Source organism: Callithrix jacchus, chromosome 9, assembly GCF_049354715.1.
Source record: "Callithrix jacchus isolate 240 chromosome 9, calJac240_pri, whole genome shotgun sequence".
Taxonomy (NCBI): Eukaryota; Metazoa; Chordata; class Mammalia; order Primates; family Cebidae; genus Callithrix; species Callithrix jacchus.
Genome location: NC_133510.1, coordinates 103,913,603 through 103,934,101, shown reverse-complemented (window position 1 = coordinate 103,934,101; position 20,499 = coordinate 103,913,603). Strand labels below are relative to the sequence as shown.

General features: G+C 36.8%; 1 protein-coding gene across 9 annotated transcripts in view; it reads right to left on the bottom strand.

The window, feature by feature from the left end:
• ANO4 (anoctamin 4) overlaps positions 1 to 20,499 on the bottom strand; it is a 423,664-nt gene that overhangs the window by 312,592 nt on the left and 90,573 nt on the right. The window lies entirely within an intron of this gene.

The window sequence follows — 20,499 nt, the reverse complement described above, 5'->3', positions numbered from 1 at the left end:
TTACCTAAATTACAGCATGTTGCCCCTGTGGTTTGGAGTATCACAGTGCTGCTCTGAAAAATGATGTGGACCTATATATCCTGACACATCACTCTTTAAGACAAATTAATTGAAAACAATAAGTTGGAAAATCATATATATGTTATGATAAATTTATATTTTTTAACTTCACACATGTGACTCTGTCTCCCTCTCTCTTCTTTCTCTGTCTCTATGAACCTGAAGCCATATTCTCCAGGACTGGTATTGGGATAACAGAAAAATGAATTGAGTCATTTTATTTTTATTCTTCCATTCAATACCAATTTTTAAAAATAATAACCACATGTTGCTTTTATAGTTTAAAAAATTAAGTTCTATTCTGGGCCTTCCTGTTTAAAAAAATTCTGTCTAACAAATAGCACTAAGAGAAAGAAAGGTAAGGCCTTCCTCGTTGCTCCAGCCAATGATATCTATCATCCCAAATAAAGCTCCTTCTACACATCACAGTTGTTTTATTAGTTCCTAGAAATTTACTACTAAGTTTTGATTACCATTTGGTGGCATATTAGGGTACCATATGGTAACTGACTAGACATGACTACACTGTGTAAGCCATTTCTATAAATAAAGCCAGTGAAAATTACCTCCAGCGCATCAACAGGTGAATTGGTGAGCCAATCCAAAACATAGAAATGTCCCTTTAGTTCTGACAACCATCAGCATTTTTATTCAAAAGTGTGCTGGCCATGGCATACCCAGAGAGTGCAAGGTAAATCAGTTCCAACAACTAGCTATAATGCTGACCAATAAAAATAAGATACACAAATGATGCCCAGCTGAGCACAATGCAAATTACTGGACTTTGCACTGTTAATGAGAAAGTGGACTCAGGACAATCAGGGTCAGGATGACAAAGCAGAAGGAAGAGCAGCATCCATCACTTTATCATTTTCCCCATCAGCACATGAAAAAATGATTAACGCTGCAACCCAGCATTGCAAACCCAGGATGAATAGGCCTTCTGGAGACACTTTGGAAGGAAATCCAACAGTGGAGGTAGTTCAGAATCTCAGCTGCTGGCTTACATTTTGCCTATGCACTCATTCCGGTTTGTTTTTTTTTTTTTTGGAGGGGGGTGGGGGGAGATAATTGACATAGCAGTAGAGAAAGAACTGTGCAAGTGCTACTGACAGCTCTAAAACACTCAATTTATTTTATCATGGGAGTTAGAGATAAGCTGGCCGAATTACATTTTCTCAATTCTGAGGCACGTGTTTGGCTTTCCTTGAGACAGTAATGCCACAAATACATCTCAACATAGAGTTATAAAAACTGTTTTGTAATCATCCCCTGCTTGTGCTCTGTCAATTCTCATGCTACATAATAATCAGGTAAGGAAAGAAGGACTTTATTTTTTTTCTTTTTGAGAAACCAATTTTCTTGCTGATGTTAATGGTGTAAAAATAAAACCAGGAGAATCATCAATTAACTGTTCAACAGAGTTTATTTGGTAATAAAATGAGGTCAGATTTTAACAGGTTGAAGAATGAATAAGTTCCAACAATGTGGTAGGCTGAGGTCAGGTGGGAGGGCCCCCCTTCTGCTCTAAACATCTAGAAATATTAGATGAAAGGTAGCCACACAACCACAAAAGCTATAAATGCCAAACCAAACTTGGTGGAAGGGAGAGAAGCAGCAGAAAAAAGGGAAATGGAGGAGGGGAGGGATCCAAAGCCAGAGCTGATAATATACAGAAAGGTCAGGGGCAGAGAGGTGACTTAGAGACACTACACTCCAGATACCAGGGATCAAAAGACAAATAAAACATGGCCTCACCAACTAAGAAACTTGATCTGGGCTCCAACCTGGGCACCATTCATGGCGATTCAAGTGTGCATGGAGTCGGAGCAGGCAAAACAGAGAAGGAGGATTATGGAGAGGAAACAAGACAAGAAGCAGCACCCACTCAGTTTCTCCTACAGCTACCTCAACTCTTGCACGTTTTCATCACAGTTTTTAAAAAGCATTTTTGTTAACAAATTAAAAACTGAGAAAAATGTGATTGGTATTTATGCTATTACTTTTAAAACGCGTTCTCAGGTTAAGTCAACCTTTATTTCATAAAAAAGTATGAAGCATAGAAGCCATCATCACTAATTACAACCTAGAATTTTAAAACATAGATTTCCTCCAAAACAATTTAGAATTATACTAGCAGTGATGCTTGTTTTGAACTGATCTCAAATCATAAAACTGAGTACACTAAAATATCATTTTATACCGCTGATGAATCTTACTTTAAATCATAGGAATAGACACATATATCTCTCAAAGTTGCTATTAGCTGAAATATAGTTTTCAACTAACTTCTAGTATTTAAGCTCTCCAACATTACATAGCTCTTCCCCTTTCCTATAAATATTGCTGGTACCTACTTACCTGACAGCATTGGTAAACTGTCCTTCTGGTGAAAAAACAAACATTTTAATCTACCCTGAGCTTTCTATGGTTAAATTTAACTTACATTTGGGAATGCTGAATTAGAAAAGGTACAGAGTAGTAAATTTTGGCTATATCTATTTTTCTCTGTTTATATTATATAAGACATTGAAAATTAGCATGACATCACTTAAAGACAAATTGGACAACTGAACTCATCTAATGTCATTGCTCAGGTTATTTAAAATATATATTTTTAAGAGAACTTATCAGTTGAGAATACCAGCCTGCAGATTTGGAAGCTGAATTCAGAAAGGTTTAGCAATTTATTCAATGTCACAAACCTAGAGTAAGGCATTCCTGAGCATAGAGCTAAATGATCTGAATCTTAGACTGTTCTCTCAACAGTGCCTATTTCTCCCATTAAATATTCTATTATCATCGTTTTAATTATTTATCCAGTTTATAATGACAAAGCTAGGAGCTGACTGCCAAAGTATTATTATTGACACTATTTAATGTCAGGAGCTATTCTAAGTAGTACTATAAGTATCTGATGTAGTGAATAAAGTTAAAGGATAATGCGCCTGAAACCAGCATAAAAGGGGGGCTCTTTTACTTGACCTCAGCTTAGCGAACAATTTCCATTCCCTTTGTTAAATATAAAGACTGATACCCACAGCTCACCAAGCCTCACAGCTTAAGTTCTCTAATCTTCAGCCCGCTTGTCCATTTCCATTCCGTTTTTTTAAGTTGTAGGGTATAACAAGAATTACTTGTGCTCATTTCCAAATCTTCTTATGCCCTGTATACTTATTATAGTAATTATATAACTTTAATTATATATTATATTGACCAATGAAATATAAATGTAAAAAGAAAGTTGATATTTCTATTTAAAAATAAGCTAAAAGCTTAGGAAACACTTTATAAGGCTGAGTCATACGTAAAAAATATTGCTATAGAATAGCAATTGTGGTAATAATAAGGGAAATAATAAAATACTACAGGAATTCAGTAAAAAGTTAGAGGAATTCTGCACTTAGATTGTTTTCACAAGTCTCTAAGTCCTCATAGGTAATGAACTGCAGGCATGCTTATGCAAAAAAGAAATTGTAGAACAAAAAAATTAATGGATTATTACTTGAAGAAACACCTTAATCCCACACCAAAATATTGGCAAATTAATTTATGTTTTAGGTTAAAATAAATTGTTCAAGAAATGCATATATCATATTGTTTTAACTATTCCCTCATTTAACCATCTTTTTCCATCGACCAACAAAATCGGTCCTAAGCATTTAGAATAAGAGGGTTTCTTGTAGGGACATGGATGTATCTGGAGAACATCATTCTCAGCAAACTGACACAAGAACAGAAAATGAAATACCGCATATTCTCACTCATAGGCGGGTGATGAAAAACGAGAACACATGGACCCAGGGAGGGGAGTACTAATCACTGGGGTCTATTGGGGGGAAAAGGGGAGGGCCAGCAAGGTGGGGAGCTGGGGAGGGATAGCCTGGGGAGAAATGCCAAATGGGTGAAGGGGAGAAAGGAAGCAAAACACACTACCATGTGTGTACCTATGCAACTGTCTTGCATGTTCTGCACATGTACCCCAAAACCTAAAATGCAATAAAAAAGAAAAAAGAAAAAAAAAAGAACTGCATCTTCTGTGTCAAAACCAATAAATGTTCATCTAAAGCAAAAAAAAAAGAGAGTAAGAGGGTTTCTAACTGTGTTTCTGGCAACATTAAGAAGGGTCACAGTATGAAAATCAATGACCAGTTTAGCAGACATAAACATGGAATCCAACAACTGAACAGCAAAGTTTCTGTCACTCATGGCTATAGAATTTGCCCATCCTTTAGTAAGGAGACACGGTAATTATATTACAGTAAACCTCACATTTTACAAGTATTAACAATTTTTTAGATAAATGGCTAAGTTGGCTATATAGTAAACCTGCATATAGCTTCATTAGAATACTGATTTAAATCTTCTCAATTATTTTCTTTTCAATATCTCAAATCATATCCAAACTCAAGAAGACCTAACTAGACTCTAAGTAGGTTAAGCCTAGGCAGGGATTACCCTAGGTTGTGTCTGCTGGAAATAATATAATATGGTTATATTATTCATATACCATAGATACAGCTAGAATATAAACTGCATGCCTGCCTGCTTTAACCTTACCAAACAGGCAAGTTTTACAAGTATACCCCATAGCCAGATAATCAAGCATTTTTTAATATTTTAACATATATGTTGAAAGCTCTACATAGCATATATTTAAGGAATTATGGATTGAATTTTATATCTTCCCATATTCCTACAAAATAATGACCCAAAGGCAAATTGGTATACATTTCAGACCTCTGCCTTCAAGAAAACTGTTCCTAAGTTATTCCCTACAAGATAAATATCTAGGTTTTTTAAATATCTAAAATCAGATGTTCTAATCTCTATTCAAAAAAATAAAATTTACTCAACAACAACTGAATTTAGAGGGCTCTAAACTCTGGACATATACCAAAGAAAGAGGAGACAATTCTCAACTATAAGAAGCTTACAATTGAAAAGTTTAGAAAAGTAAATTGTATTATAAAAATATACACACCAAAACTTGAAAATAAGTTCATAAATTTCCTTGCAATGTTCATAGAAGATAAAGTATGATATAATCATCCAGGACAATATGCTAGAATTCAAGCCATACACCTTTACAGACAGCCTTATTTATCAACACTTTCTCCTTTCTCCTTTATAACCAGTTCAAGTCCTATTGACCCCACTGTCTACTATTTCTTAAAATCCACTCACTTCTAACTGTACTGCCACTAACTTATTCTCATCTAATCTAGTCTCTAGTTTACCTCATTTCCAGAAATGAATTATTCCCATAGCCTCCTAAGTGAGGCATCGATATCTACTCCTTGCCTCATCCTTAAATATCTCACACTCGTTCCTACCACAAGGCCTTTGTAATATACTGTTCCTGCTGTCTGAAATATTCTTTGACCCATTCTAGACTGATAATGGACCACTCATCTTTCAGATCTTTCATCAGAGAAGACTTCCCTCCAATTAAATTATGCTTCCACAGTTACTCTCTCATGTCATTTGCCTGTAATTCATAACACTGATCACAATTGGTAATTATATATCACTCATGTGTTTGCTTCATGCATCTATCCTACTGCACTCTAGATTCCATAAGGACAGAGATCATACCATATGAGTTCACTACCATCATTTTAAATAAATTAATGAAATAATATTATGGCATGCAATTAATACTATGACAGTTATATATTTTAAATGCTTTGGGAACACAATTTTAAAAATTAAAGAAGAACACAAGAAGAATTAAGAGTTTAAGAGGTTTTAAAAATTAACTTCATTCTCTTCAAAAATTTACCAAACTTTACTCCATAGATCCTACCTGCCAATCTACAAGATCTGTTTCTGTACACAAGTTGCATAAATTGATAAAAGTTTTATTGCTTATTGCAATATGTAAATATGTCAAATATAATTTTGTGATGGCAAATACTCAATTTTGTCTTCATAAGACTTTATGTTGACTGGAAAAAATACACACGCATAAATTCATACACACACATATACATATAGATGTAAAGTTATTTGCTAAATAAAAATATTATTTATTAACAATAGTATCTAAACTATTCTTATTTGAAGGCTGGTAAATCTGAATTGTATTCTAGAGAAAATCAGAATTACCATTTATATACAATCATTTTCATACACTTTCAAAGATATGAAAACAGGCTTTTAAAAATTTACCACATATCTAATCCAAAAAAGAAAGCAAATGGCAGTATAGTAGATGAAATACCATGGGTTTTGCAAACTATTGAATGCTATATGTTAAATGCTTATGGTACTTAGCAATGACTTTTAGATCTCTAGCTAAATCATAGATGTTGTCTATATACAACACTCATACTTATCTACTCATCAGTCAGTGCCAAATATCAAAAATACTTTAAAAGGCAAGTTCCAGGACTTGTCAAATCAATGATTACATCATTACAACAAATACTAGCCATGACAACTCTGAAAGCTCAGAGAAATAAAGTAACTTGTTGAGGGTCACGGAGAAATTTAAATTCAGGTTTGTCAGATTTGAAAACTATACAATAATGTTTCCCAGATGGCCAAACTACAAATGGGTCATTTTCTCTCTCTCTCTCTCTCTCTCTCTTTCTCTTTCTCCCCATCCCCTCCAGGCAGCCCTCTTAGTGCATTCCCAAGTTAAAATGACCACAGAGCATCCACCTGACCCATGATAAAATCTCACACATCTTCATCCCACCAACTTGCAGCCATCTCCCTGCAACCCACTCTCCCACTTCATTCTCAGTGGCAGCTCTCATCACAGCCTTTCACAGGTTCAGGTTTCGGATGTACATAAGAATCTAGAACCTCATGTCCCCAGACTCCCACCAGGGGATAATGTCAAGCTCAATGAGGGTTCCTCTCACTCAGTTTGAAGTGAAGACAGAGTACCCTTCTCCCACTCCCACATTCACCAGAGCCCCAATGTCAACTTCATACATATTATGGAATGGACAATAACTAACTCTTACACAACAGTTCACATGTTCTAAATGGGTAACTGATATGGGGGAGCCCATTCTGGTATTCTTGTCCATTGGGATCTCAGCCAAAACTGAGATAGGGAGAGTCCCGCCTTAACATCTTGTTACATTTATATCAATAAAAACATATAAGGACTAGAGAAGAACATCAGAGCGTTTTTTAAAAAGAAAAAAGAAGATGCTAGCATTCATGCTTCAATAAATGCTAAAATTCTGGCCCTGCCTCTTGTGCTTTTCTCCATCCTTACTGCTCTCTATGCATTCTGTCATATGAGCTTGTAGCCCTTAAACATTAGAAAAACATAGGAAGACTAATATAAATGGGCATGATAAATTATATTAGGGTGATAAAAATGTTCTAAAACTGAATTATGATGATTACTTCACGACTTAGTAAATTTCCTACAACTTACTGAATTCTATACTTGAAATGGGTGAATTATATAATGTGTAAATTATATCTCAATAATTTTTTTAAGTTTGTCTTTCTATATTACATAAGACACCACAAAAAAAAATTCCTGGGAACTACAGAATATATAGTATACAGTTTTCTAGAATTAAAGATCTTCCTAATTGGTAGAGGAATCATGGACGCAATCTGTTAGAGTGATATTAAAGTATATACAAAGCAGTGGTAAGAAAACGGGGAGGGAGTTAGAGCTAGAGGCTAACCTAACACTTGAGGCCAATGCAAGAGTTAGAGAACTGATTGAGAGCCTTATTACACGCAGTAGATGAGTGGTCTTCAAACATGTTTGCTCATGTATGGCCCAAAGGTTCAAAACAAAACAAAACAAAAATCTATGTACCCCCCCCCTTCTGAAGATCTGCCCCAACTTAGTGAAGTTTTAAGTTGAATTCATCATAAGCTTATACAAAGAATATAATTTCTGGCATACACAAACATTGAGGTTTTAAAACAAAACTGTCATATCATATCCCACGTTCATCCATTTTTAAGATATCTGACCAAGCTTAAGCTCCTTTTTATCAGCTGGAAAATTTATATCGCTAGTTTTTCTCCTTTAACTCATATCCAGCCCACTTCCTCCCAGAGTTTTATCCCAATGTAGCATATGTTTATGTTGGAAAGTCTTTTATTGTTCACACTACCATACTTCTCTGCAAAGAAATATTTCCAATTGCTGCTCTGTTTGGTGCCCAGGCTGTTTCTACACCCCTGCACAATGCACTATAGTAAGATTTGAGATGGATAAGAAGGATGCCTTACTTTGCTAAAATGGAAAAAGAGGGATTGTAAATGGGAAGGTGAGAAATGAAACTGAGCATACAATCCAGACTCTGGGAATTCATTCTCTTAAAACCTTCAATACTTTGCTAAGTGTTTGGGTTCCCTGACCCAAAAGGACCTATTTTAAGCCCTTGGAGAGGATCACTCATTGGTCTGAGCAATAAAGTGGGTCCAAATAATTTTCTATGCATAATCCTGGCCAAGTTGCTTGGTTCTCCCATGCTTCCCTTGGAAATAAGGAAGGCAATCTGCTATTCAGGTACATGTCTTTGCTAGGCAAGTCAGCTTCCTCATACGGATGCTAACACCAGCTTTCATTTGACACTGCTAGGACATCATATCTCTCTTTAACTAGCTACACAGAATAGCTACCCTCTAGGCCCTTATTTGCCAGAGAGTAATGCCCTTCAAGTTCAATTATAAAAAATAATTTTCAAAACCTTATTTGAGATAAATAATATGCAGGAAAGATTGCTTAAAGGACAAGTAGTCCGCCCACTTTTCACATCCCTGGATCAAACTGACCAGCAGAAAACTGGTTCCTAAACAGAACCTTGCTAATTGTTTATATAAAATTTTGCTTTGAGGCAATGCTATTAACACAAAAGTGTCTTATGAGAATCAGCCTTGCAAAGCTTGATGATTTTCATAACAAAACACAGTGTACTCTTCATGGGGACTCTTGGGAGAAATTCTTGTCTGATGTTGGTGCTAAGAGTATGGTTAAAATCATCCTAGGCAACTGGTTTATCTTTACCCCCACAAGTATGTTCTTTTCCCTCTGGCTGAAAGCTTAAAGCCTTTAAAAGTGGCCTCTGTACCTTACATGTAGGTCATTCTGACATTCAATTTAATTGTATTCCTGCTTTCATTTTGTTTCCACCTCTTCTTTGCTTCTGACCTAATTTTACTTCATATTATTATGTATGTATGCACATTATTATGTATGAATAGGGTAATATATATATAAATACATATATACTGGAGTTTTGTCCTATAATCTGATGCTGTTTCCATAGCCAGGAAGGCAACACAACTACTTCCCTATAAAATATTGCCTATTTTGTAAAGCTTGGAGTCATGAATATGCTGAAGACTGACACATAAAATCAAGCGACGAAGAACACAAGGCGTAAGCATCAGGGTCTCTAAAGCAATTCAAACCTAAACTGGGTAGAGGAGTACTTAATCAACAGAAGAACAACAAAGCAATAACAACAAAATGCAAAACCCAGTTCTAGATTTCAATCAACAACCATTTCTTGAGCTCCTACTTTATGCCAGATTCTGAGCTTAGTGTTAATAATTAAAAGGAAAATAAGAATGATTCATGATTCAAAGAGCCTACTACAGTCTATGGTAGAGAGGAGAAGAAGTGTGTGTGTGTGTGTGTGTGTGTGTGTGTGTGTACACATATATGTGTATATGTGAGTAGGTATGTGTATATGTGTACATATGTGGTGTATCATCAACACTATAACATAAGCCTGTATAAGGTTATACAAAACGGGCCAGTTAGTGTTAACTACAGGCACAATACAAGAAAGGCTTTACATTGACTACTGTGGTTTAGGGGAGTCTAGCTTACCCATCACCCTGGCTACAATAATAACCGAAAAGTTATTTAACTGTGACTTATGACAAATGCAGCATGTAAAATTAAGAAAGAATGAACCCACCTAATTACAATGAGGACTGTGCATGGTTTATTATACAGTTAACTAAAGAATAATAATCTGCATCAAACTAGAACTTTTGGTCTAGTTTGAGCAGTGGCCACTCTTGTTCAGTTCTGATTTCATCTTGTACTATGGAAATTTACCCAGTCCACAGTGAGTAGGGCAGACTGTGGGTATGGTTTCCAACATCAATATTGCAGGACAACTCTGAGTCCTTATAAGCAGCCTAAAAATCCTTCAAAAGTCAGGCTCTGATAAAAGGGGCACCTGGCTGGGATCCATAAAAAACTTTCACAAATGTCAGTTTCATTATATAGCATCACCGGATTTATAGAAATATACTTATTTGAAACTGAAAGCACTGCATCACTCAAGAATTTCTTCCAAAGATAAGGTAACTGGCCTGACTCAAGTCTCCAGAACATCTCTGCTAATGGAAAAGAAGTATCTAGGCTTTAGAAAGCCCTTGATTTTAGCTTGGATATGTTAAAAAAAAAAAACCTTGGATATGTTAGACAATTTATAATTTTCAGGCACATTTATTTATCCCACATTCCCAAGATCTATGATCTGTGAGTCCTTTTCTGTGCCCCTCCAAATCATGCCTCTCCCATGGCAGTCAATTGAAATTCAACAGGATGTCAATTTCTTGTATTACCAGGGCTTTGATTACTATTTCCTGAAAATTCTCAGGCTCTGAAATTGCTTAAAGGTAAATTTAGGTGTGGTTTCTATAGATTTTATTGCTCAAGAGTAGACACCATTTATGTACTTCTGATTAACCTTATTTAACACATCTTCCCAGGGTGAGGCAATTTCAGGAATTCTCTATTTAATCATGTCACACAATCCAGTGTGGCTCACAAGTATACAGATAATAAAAATTTAGCCTGTAAGAGTTCATGATGATGCACTCATCATATTGGCCATATGGACTGTCCTTGCTAAAGTGACCTTCCCTGGTGATTCTTCTCTCATCTCCCTTATGTCTACAGTTAGCAGTTATCTAATCTAGACTTGCTTATTTTTCTTCCTACGCACACTTTCCTGTATCCTTCCAGTACCAGGTTCAAGACAGAGCCATAGTTCTACCACCTCTCACCACCCCAGAATCACTATCCTGTTTCATCATTACCTCCCTTCTGGACTTCTGCACCAGCCTTGTAACTGACCTACTTACACCCTGACTCCCTATTCTCCACACAGCAGCAAGCAAGATCCTTTGAAAGGCTTCCAGTCAAGTCATGCTACTGCTGTATGCAGAATATTGTGCTGGCTCCCCATCTCATTCCGAATAAAATCTGAATACTTAAGCCACCTCCTCCACCACTCTGCTCTAGGTCTTTTGGCCTCCTCATTATTCCTTAACCATGCCAAGCACAGTCCCTTCTCAGGGCCTCTGCACTAACTGTTCCCTCTGCTTGGACACCATTTCTTGTATATCTTCTGGTTCATATCCTCTCTCCCTCCTCCACTCAGGTCTCTGCTCCAACATCACCTTGCCCAGAGAACTATCCTGATTAGCATACTCCTAACCACCTTCCCTTTCCCCTTCACCCTGCTGCATTCTGCTTCATCATATAGCACTGCCTGATATATCAGCTTATGTATCACCTTATCAGGTTCTTCCCATTTGAATGGGATGTCTTTGGGTCCAGGGAACATATTTATCTTGCACACTGCGGCATGCCTAGCACCCAGAACAGAGCCTAGCATACAGGTGATTCCAATAAATAACTGTTGAATGAATAAATCTTACATAGGGGTCCTCTTTCATTCCTAATGTCACTGTCCTGGTTTAAGGGAAAACAAGTCTCTAACAGGGTCCACTGTTATAATCTCCATACTAGTATTCCTGATTTTATACCCACACCCTTCTAATTTGCTCTCTACATGGCTACCAGAGTTACGTAGTCTACAATCTGACCTTGTCCTTTCCTTGCTTACAATTTTCTCCAGTGTCTATAGAACATAGTACAACCTCTTCTTCATGTCATATAAAGTCTTTTGAGATCTGTCAGCTGCCTACTGGCTAAGCCTAATTTCCTAAGCCCCACAGATTGAATAACTTCTGATTCATGCCCCAGTGCCTGTGCACTTGCTAGTTTCTCTGTCTGGAGAAGCCTTCCCTGCTCTGCCCAACTGGCAGCAATTCATCTAAATGGTCTCAGTTCAGATGCTCCTTGCTCAGTAAAGCCTTCTTCGATTGTGCGAGGATAGCTTGAGGCTCTGACACTCCATGCTTCAACTCTGCCTTGCAGAGTTGCAGAAAGAGTTGCAGAATGAAATCAGCAAGTCATGAAGGCACGTAACTTTCATGAAGGCACGTTACCTTTTTTTTTTTTTTCGAGACAGTCTTGCTCTGTCGCCCAGGCTGGAGTACAGTGGGGCAGTCGCTGCTCACTGCAACCTCTGCCTCCTGGGTGCAAGTAATTCTCCTTCCTCGGCCTCCAGAGTAGCTGGGATTACAGGCACATATCACCATACTCAGCTAATTTTTGTATTTTCAGTAGAGATAGGGTTTTGCCATGTTGGCCAGGCGGGTGTGGAACTTCTGGCCTCAAGTGATCCAGATCCACCCACCTTGGCCTTCCAGAGTGTAAAGCACATTACCTTATATTATAATAATTCTTTGTTTCATTTCAATCTCTAAGTAAACAGCAAACCCTTCAATAAAAGGGATCATGTCTTTTTAGTCTTCATATTTCTAATGTTTGGTCTATAGTAAGTATTCATTAAGTGCTTCCTGAGCTAATTAATTAATAGTCAAATGAATTAACATAAGACAATGATATGGAGCACTTTGCAAAAGGATCTCAGCAATTGGTGCTTTGAATCTGTAGGTGTGAAAAACATATTAAATTCAATTGCAAATTTAAAACAAATATGATTTTATAGATTAACAATTCAAAATATAGGGTCAGAAAAGATAAAAGAAAAAATGAATAAATCTCATTTACTTATGCAAAATTTCAATATTTTTCCCCAGGTAATCTATTTTATGGTGTCAAAGAAACACTTATATTCCTTTTTCACCCCTCAATCCTTCTGGAAATATGTGAGGACTAAACAAGCAATATTTTAAAAATACTATGTCAAGATACATAAGAAGAATACCTTAAAACATTAACTACAGAGATTCATAGGAGAAGAACTGAAAAAATGGGAACATATACCCTGTGTGGGGATACATTGGGTCAGCATCATAAAAAATTCTCCCAAATTTTTACAAACTATACATCTGGCAAAGGTCTAATATCTAGCTTCTATAAAAAGCTTAAACAAATTTACAAGTAAAACACCCCCATTAAAAAGTAGGCGAAGCATGTATGCACCTATGCCACAATCCTGCATGATCTGCACATGTACTCCAGAACCCAAAGTACAATTTTTTTAAAATTTAAAAAATTTAAAAATTAAAGAAAGAAAATAAAAAAATAGCACTCTGCCCAAAAAGTTAACTTGACAATTACAGCTCATCATAGATACAGATGACACAAACCAACAGAGGCTGTTACCAGGGTGGTGAGACCATAGAAGAGAAGACTTGAACTGTAAAAATTAATGAAATCAGCAGGTCATACAAAAAGACACCTGGGCACCACAAAAACTTCTACTACATCAGAGATTCTTAACTTGTTAGTGACATGGATTCCTTTACCATTCTGTGAGGCCTATGCACTTGTCAGAATATTTTTAAAAGCAAAAAGCAAAAATTGTTGCTATCAAAAAGAGAAAAAAAAGTGAGCAAAGGACATGAACAGACACTTTTCAAAAGAAGACATACATGTGGTCAGCAACAATATGAAAAAAAGCTCAACATCACTGATCATTAGATAAATGCAAATCAAATGAGACACCATCTCACACCAGTCAGAATCGAGATTATTTAAAACTCAAAAAATAATAGATGCTGGTGAGTTTGTAGAGACTGTTGATGGGAATGCAAATTAGTTCAGACATTGTGGAAGACAGTGTGGCAATTCCTCAAAGACCTAAAGACAGAAATATCATTCAATACAGCAATCTCATTACTGGGTATATACCCAGAAGAATATAAATCATTCTATCCTAAAGACACATGCATATGAATGTTCACTGCAGCACTATTCACAATAGTAAAGACATGAAATCAACCTAAAGGCCCATCAATGACAGATTGGTTAAAGAAAATGTGGTACATATACACCATGGAATATTACGCAGCCATACAAAGAAGTAAGATCATGTCCTTTGCAGGGACATGGATGGAGCTGGAAGCAACTATACTCAGCAAACTAATACAGGAACAGAAAACCAAACACTACATGTTCTCCCTTACAAGTGGGAGCTGAAGGATGTGAACACATGGACACACAATGGGGAACAATACATACTGGGGCCTGTTGGGGTTTGGGTGGGGGAAAGTATCAGAAAGAATAGCAAATAGATGCTGGGCTTAATATGCAGGTAATGGGTTGATCTGTGCAGCAAACTACCCTGGCACACATTTTCCTATGTAACAAACCCACACTTGTACCCCTGTACTTAAAAGTTAAAAAATTCTCCCTAGATTAAGCTATAAATTTAATTTGACCCTTCCTCAAAAACCTGATTGTTTCTAGAATGAAACAATTTCTAAAATTTATACAGAAAAATAAACATGTAGGAAGATCAAAAATAATCCTGGAACAAAAGAATAATAAGGATGAGGCTAGCCATATTATAAATTAAAATAAATAAAACTAGAATGATTAACATAGGGTGGAACTGCAACAAACTGGAAGTCAAGAAAACAGAGCAGACTCCAAAAATAGCTCTAACTACAAAGGGAATTTACTAGATGATGATACCCTTCCATGTTACCCCTCACCTTTATATAAAAATTTAAAAATTATTGTTCCTCAAATACCATAAACAATATCAAAGACAAATGACAAAATACAAAATAAGGGGAAATATTTGTTAAAAAAATCATAAGGAACTGTGAATTTTTCTAATATATAAAGAGCTTCTAAAAATCAAAATCAAAACTCAGTATTTGAAAGTGGGCCTGAAAAGGACATGAACAAAGAGTTAGCTCATAGGAGAAGAAAACAAAGTAAACACATAAAAAGATGCTCAAATTAAACTATAAGATGCTACTTTTCACCCAGCAGATTAGCAAAGATCAAAATGTTTGCTAGTGGGCATAGCTGTGAGGGAACAGACATTCTCTTTCATTGCTGATGGGACTATAAACTGGTATACTTCTGTTAATGGTGATTCAGTAAGAGCTATCAGAATTTTTAAACTCACACACCCTGTGACCCAGGCATTCCACTTTTCGAATTCTTTCCTACAAACTTACTGGTACATAACTATTATTTCTTAGCCTCCTGCCCCTACTTATACAAATCACATTCTCCTGGCTATTCCCTCCAGGAAACTGCAAGTTGTAGTCTGTCTACATTACACACCACCTGAAAAGCCTTCATCCTTAAACCCTCTCAAATGTAAATGGAGAAAAAGAAAAACCAATATCATGAAAATGGCAATACTGTCCAAAGTAATTTATAGACACAATACTATTTCCATTAAACTATCATTGACATTCTTCACAAAATTAGAAAAAAACTGTTTTTAAATTCATATGGAACCAAAAAAGAGTCCAAATAGCCAAAACAATCCTAACTAAAAAGAATAAAGTTGGAAACATGCTACCTGACTTAAAACTATACTACAAGGCTACAGTAACCAAAACAGCATGGTACTGGTATAAAAACAGACACAGAGACTAATGGAACAGAATAGGGAACTCAGAAATAAGACCACACACCTACAACCATCCAATCTTTGACAAATATAACCCAAAAAAAGGAAATGGGGAAAGGATACCCTATTTAATAACTGTTGCTGGGAGAATTGGCTAGCCATACACAGAAAATTGAAACTGTACCCCTTCCTTACATATTAAACAAAAACTAACTCAAGATAGATTAAAGACTTAAATGTAAAACCCAAAACTATAAAAACCCTAGAAGAAAACCTAGGCAATACCATTCAGGACACAGAGATGGGTGAAGACTTCATATAAAAAATGCCAAAAGCAATTGCAATGAAAGCAAAAACTCACAAATGGGATACAATTAAACTAAAGAACTTCTGCAGCACAAAAGAAACTATTATCAGAGCAAAAAGACAAGTTACAGAATGGGAAAAAATTTTTGCAATCTATCCATTTGACAAAGGTCTGATCTCCAGAGTCTACAAGGAACTTAAAGAGATTTACAAGAAAAAAACAACCCCATTAAAAAGTCGGCAAAGAACATGAACAGACACTTCCCAAAAGAAGACATACATGCAGCCAACAAACATATGAGAAAAGTTCAGCATCACTGATCATTAGATAAATGCAAATAAAAACACAATGAAATATCATCTCATGCCAGTCAGAAGGGCAATTATTAAAATGTCAAGAAACAACAGATGCTGGTGAAGTTGCAGAGAAAAGGACTGCTTTTACATTGTTGATGCGAGTGTAAGTGACTTCAGCCATTGCAGAAGACAGCGTGGAGAGCAAGACCTAGAACCAGAAATATCGTTTTACTCAGCAATTCCATTACCGAGTATATACCCAAAGAAATATAAACCATTTTGTTATAAAGATACATACGTGCATTTATTTTCTGCAGCACTGTTAGCAATAGTGAAGACATGGAATCAACCTAAATGTCCATCAGTGATAGGAAATGAGATATGTATACACACACACACACACACACACACACACACACACACACACACACACACCATGGAATGCTATGCAGTCATAAAAAGGAACAAGATCATGTCCTTTGCAGGAACATGAATAGAGCTGGAAGACATTATCCTCAGCAAACTAACACAACAACAGAAAACCAAACACCACATGTTCTCACTTACAAGTGGGAGCTGAATGATGAGAACACCTGGGCACACTGTGGGGAACAACACACACTGGGGCCTGTTGCAGAGAGGTAGGGGAGGACCAGAAAGAACAGTAAATCAATGCTGGGCTTAATACCCAGGTGGTGGGTTGATCTGTGCAGCAAACCACCCTGGCACATGTTTACCTATATAACAAACCTGCACATCCTGCACATGTACCGCAGAACTCAAAAGCTGAAGAAAAAAAAAAAAGCTCTGCTAAGGGGCAGAATTCATATATACATACGAGAACTTCTCTAAACCGCTAACACCAGAGAGATCAATGGTAATAACAGGTTAACAATTGTTAAACAATGAAATCATCTTGCAGGCACTGTGCTAAGGGCTCTCCGTGGACTACTTCATTTATCACTCCTAACAACTCTGAGTTAGGGGTTATTAGTTAATCTTATTTTTATAATTGAGAACAATGACACACAAGGAGACCAGCTAACCTGCGCCAGGTCCAAAGGTGAGTAAGGGGCAGAGTCAGGATGGGTATAATGTCTGCCCCAGACCCCAGGCACTCCACCACTAAGAGACATTTTAGAAGAAAGGTAGAAAGTATTGACTGAAGGCTTGCTTGCAGTAGAATGGGACACTGATGTTGAATTAAAGATCCCACAAAATATAGGATGGGAATGTTTGGAAATCCCTAAATATTGCTTTTTATTTCAAGGCACCATTTCCACTAACCACTTGCTCAGATGTTCTACATTAAGCAGAACTTGTTTTTGTAAATGTTGTTTATTCACTGACATATATCTCACTGGTTTTATCCTCCCTACTTCCCTTCCTCCCAAAGAGAAACGCCTTGCTCAATCTTTGCACGTTCACTTTCTAATTCATTCCCATCTCCTCTGAATGAGCTGTGCTCGTGGGTGATGCCCACCATTTCTCTGTTCCTGGGGTTGGCGTTCCCTACATACACTCCAAGCTCCCATCCTCTCAGGACACCCCCTAACTGCTCCTCTGAGACTCAAGTGAGGAATAGATCCATTTTCATCCCATGTTCCTCTAAATTCTGACAATTTTACTCTTGAGAAAAATACTAATGAGCTTTGATGTCCACAGTACTTTTTGTTAAATCAATTCAAGAACTAAATGCTTCATTATAAGTTTTATTCACAATAATCCAATTATTTCAAAAGTTTCTTTTATCTAGAAGAAAAAAAAACCCTCAAGATGGGAGTTTATTAAAGAATAATCAGAAAGTAAATATAAAAACAATGAGCGGAGAGGAGAAAATAAACATAATGCATAAGTTAAATAACTTTAAAGAGAGCCAAATGTAAAGAGAATAGCAGCCAAAGCATTCTTCATTTTTTCCCTCCATCTTATCACCATCTGATATGCTTCGTATTTGCTAACATGTTTGTCTGTATCCTCCTCCCACTCTGACTAGAATGTTAGCTCCATGAAGGCAGGAATTTGACTGTTTTGTCCACTGTTGTTTCTTGCACCTGAAACATAGAAAGTGTTCAATAAGCACTCGTGGAGTGAGCAAATGAATGAATAAATGTATGAATGAATGCAGCTTCTTTTCTACCACATCATCTCTCACTCCACAAGCAAAATTTATTTGCTTTCATGCTCTGTTCAAGATATCTAGAGATTTTCCTCAAAATTCTTCAGTCTTTTTAGATTAATTTCAAGGTGGAGAGTCATCTGTTCAGGTCTAATTATGAGATGCAGAAAATCTACCAACTTACCATTCCCTAAGAATATGTTCACTCATTCTTTTAGGAAAAAAAAAAGAGGGACGAGGCAAGCAAAAATCATATTTTGAGGATGAATTCAGTCTATTACAGACAGAATTTTCCAAGCCACTTTCTCACCTACATGACAAGCTTACACATGCATATCTCACTGGTTCGTAAAATAACTGTATTCCTTATAAATAGCACAAAGTTAATTGTCAAAGGAAAAAAGTCACTAAATTTTTACAGTAGAAATACAGCACCAAACACCCATGGGGTTTTCCACACACTGAACAGTTTGTTAACAGGCACCTCAGCGATCTCAGTTCTAAACTCCCTTCAGGTCTAAACTGATTGATTTAAGTTAGACTTCCTGGCTTCATTTCCTTGTGATGACTTTCAGTGTCAAAGTATATCCTCAAGGGCAAAAGGGATGGGTAAGAAAAAAAACATGTTATGCAGTTACGTACTACGCAACTGCTCTCCTTCCCTGTGGAATACAGACTTTTGATTTAATTAAACCTGAGGAGAGATTCCAAACAAATTTCCAGTTGGCATTTTCCAGACCCTATTAACTATCCTCCAACTTTCAAAAATGATAAACAGCATTTAGAGCTTCTAATACCATTCCCATCTCCCCACCCAAAGGTTCCTCATCTTTCCTTGCATTTTCTACCTTCCCCCCACCCCACCTCCAGCTCCTGTTCCATCAAAGCCACCTGATGGCTGACACATTCATCATAACTTTAAGTTTCTGTTAAAGCCAGCCCCTCTATCCAGAATGCCCTTTCTACCTCCTGCCTTATCTGCATGTATACAGTCTACTATAATCTCTGTTTATAGCAGTCTGCCTCATTACCAGTTATTTACACATGGGACAAATTCTCACTAGTTTGTGGCTTTCTGGAGGACAGGAATTGCGCTTGTTTTAAATCTTTCATTCCTTGGTACCCAATCCAATGCTTTGCTTATGTAAGACACTTAATAAATTTTTATTGTTTACTGAAACTCATTTGAACATTTCCTAGGGTTTACTGAAACTCATTTGAACCCTAGAAACATTTCCTAGGGTTTTGAATAGAATTTCTAACGGACTACATCAGGATGTCTGCCAATCTCTTTATCCTTCTCAGCATAATTCATAGTCATATTGGTTTGAAAAATTAAATTCTCTACACAGAGCAGTAGCTGCCAATGACAGCACCATAGGTTGTAGATGGTGATTCCCATCTGTTTGTTCAAGGATTATTGGGTATCTCCTCTACAGCAGCCACTAAACCAAGACTTGAAGTACAGAACATATAGTCCCTGCCCTCAAGAAACAAAACGTCTGTTTGAGAAAGAGAGAGAGAAGTAGACAAACAGTCTGTAAGGTTCTGAGATACAGAACAACAGAAATGGTATACCTAGCTCAGCTTTGGGCAAAAGAAGTCATTAAGGACGGCAAGTGTCAAAACACTTCCAAGGGAGATGACATCTGAATTTGCTTTGAAAGTTTAGTCTGAAGAGAGAAGAAGAAATAGCATGTGCAAAGGCACTGAACCAAGTGAGAGCACTGTAAATTTCTGAGCATTGCAAATGGTTTTGGTACTCCTTGAGCACTTCATGGAACTTCAGAATTAAACACAGAACAAGGAAACAAGGGCTGTCCACTTTCATGGGCCTGATATGCAAGGCCAATGAGTGTGGTCTTTAAACTGTGAATCGTTCCATGGACACTGTGCTATCCAGACTGTCAACTAAAGATTCTAGGAACAGGTAAGTTTTACCAAAGAAACGAATTGTCATTTCATGAATCACAACAATAGTGCAAATAAGCTTAGCTAATTTGTCTCTTCTGTTCAGTCAGGTCACAAAATCAGAAGTCAAAAATAATGTCTTGGAAA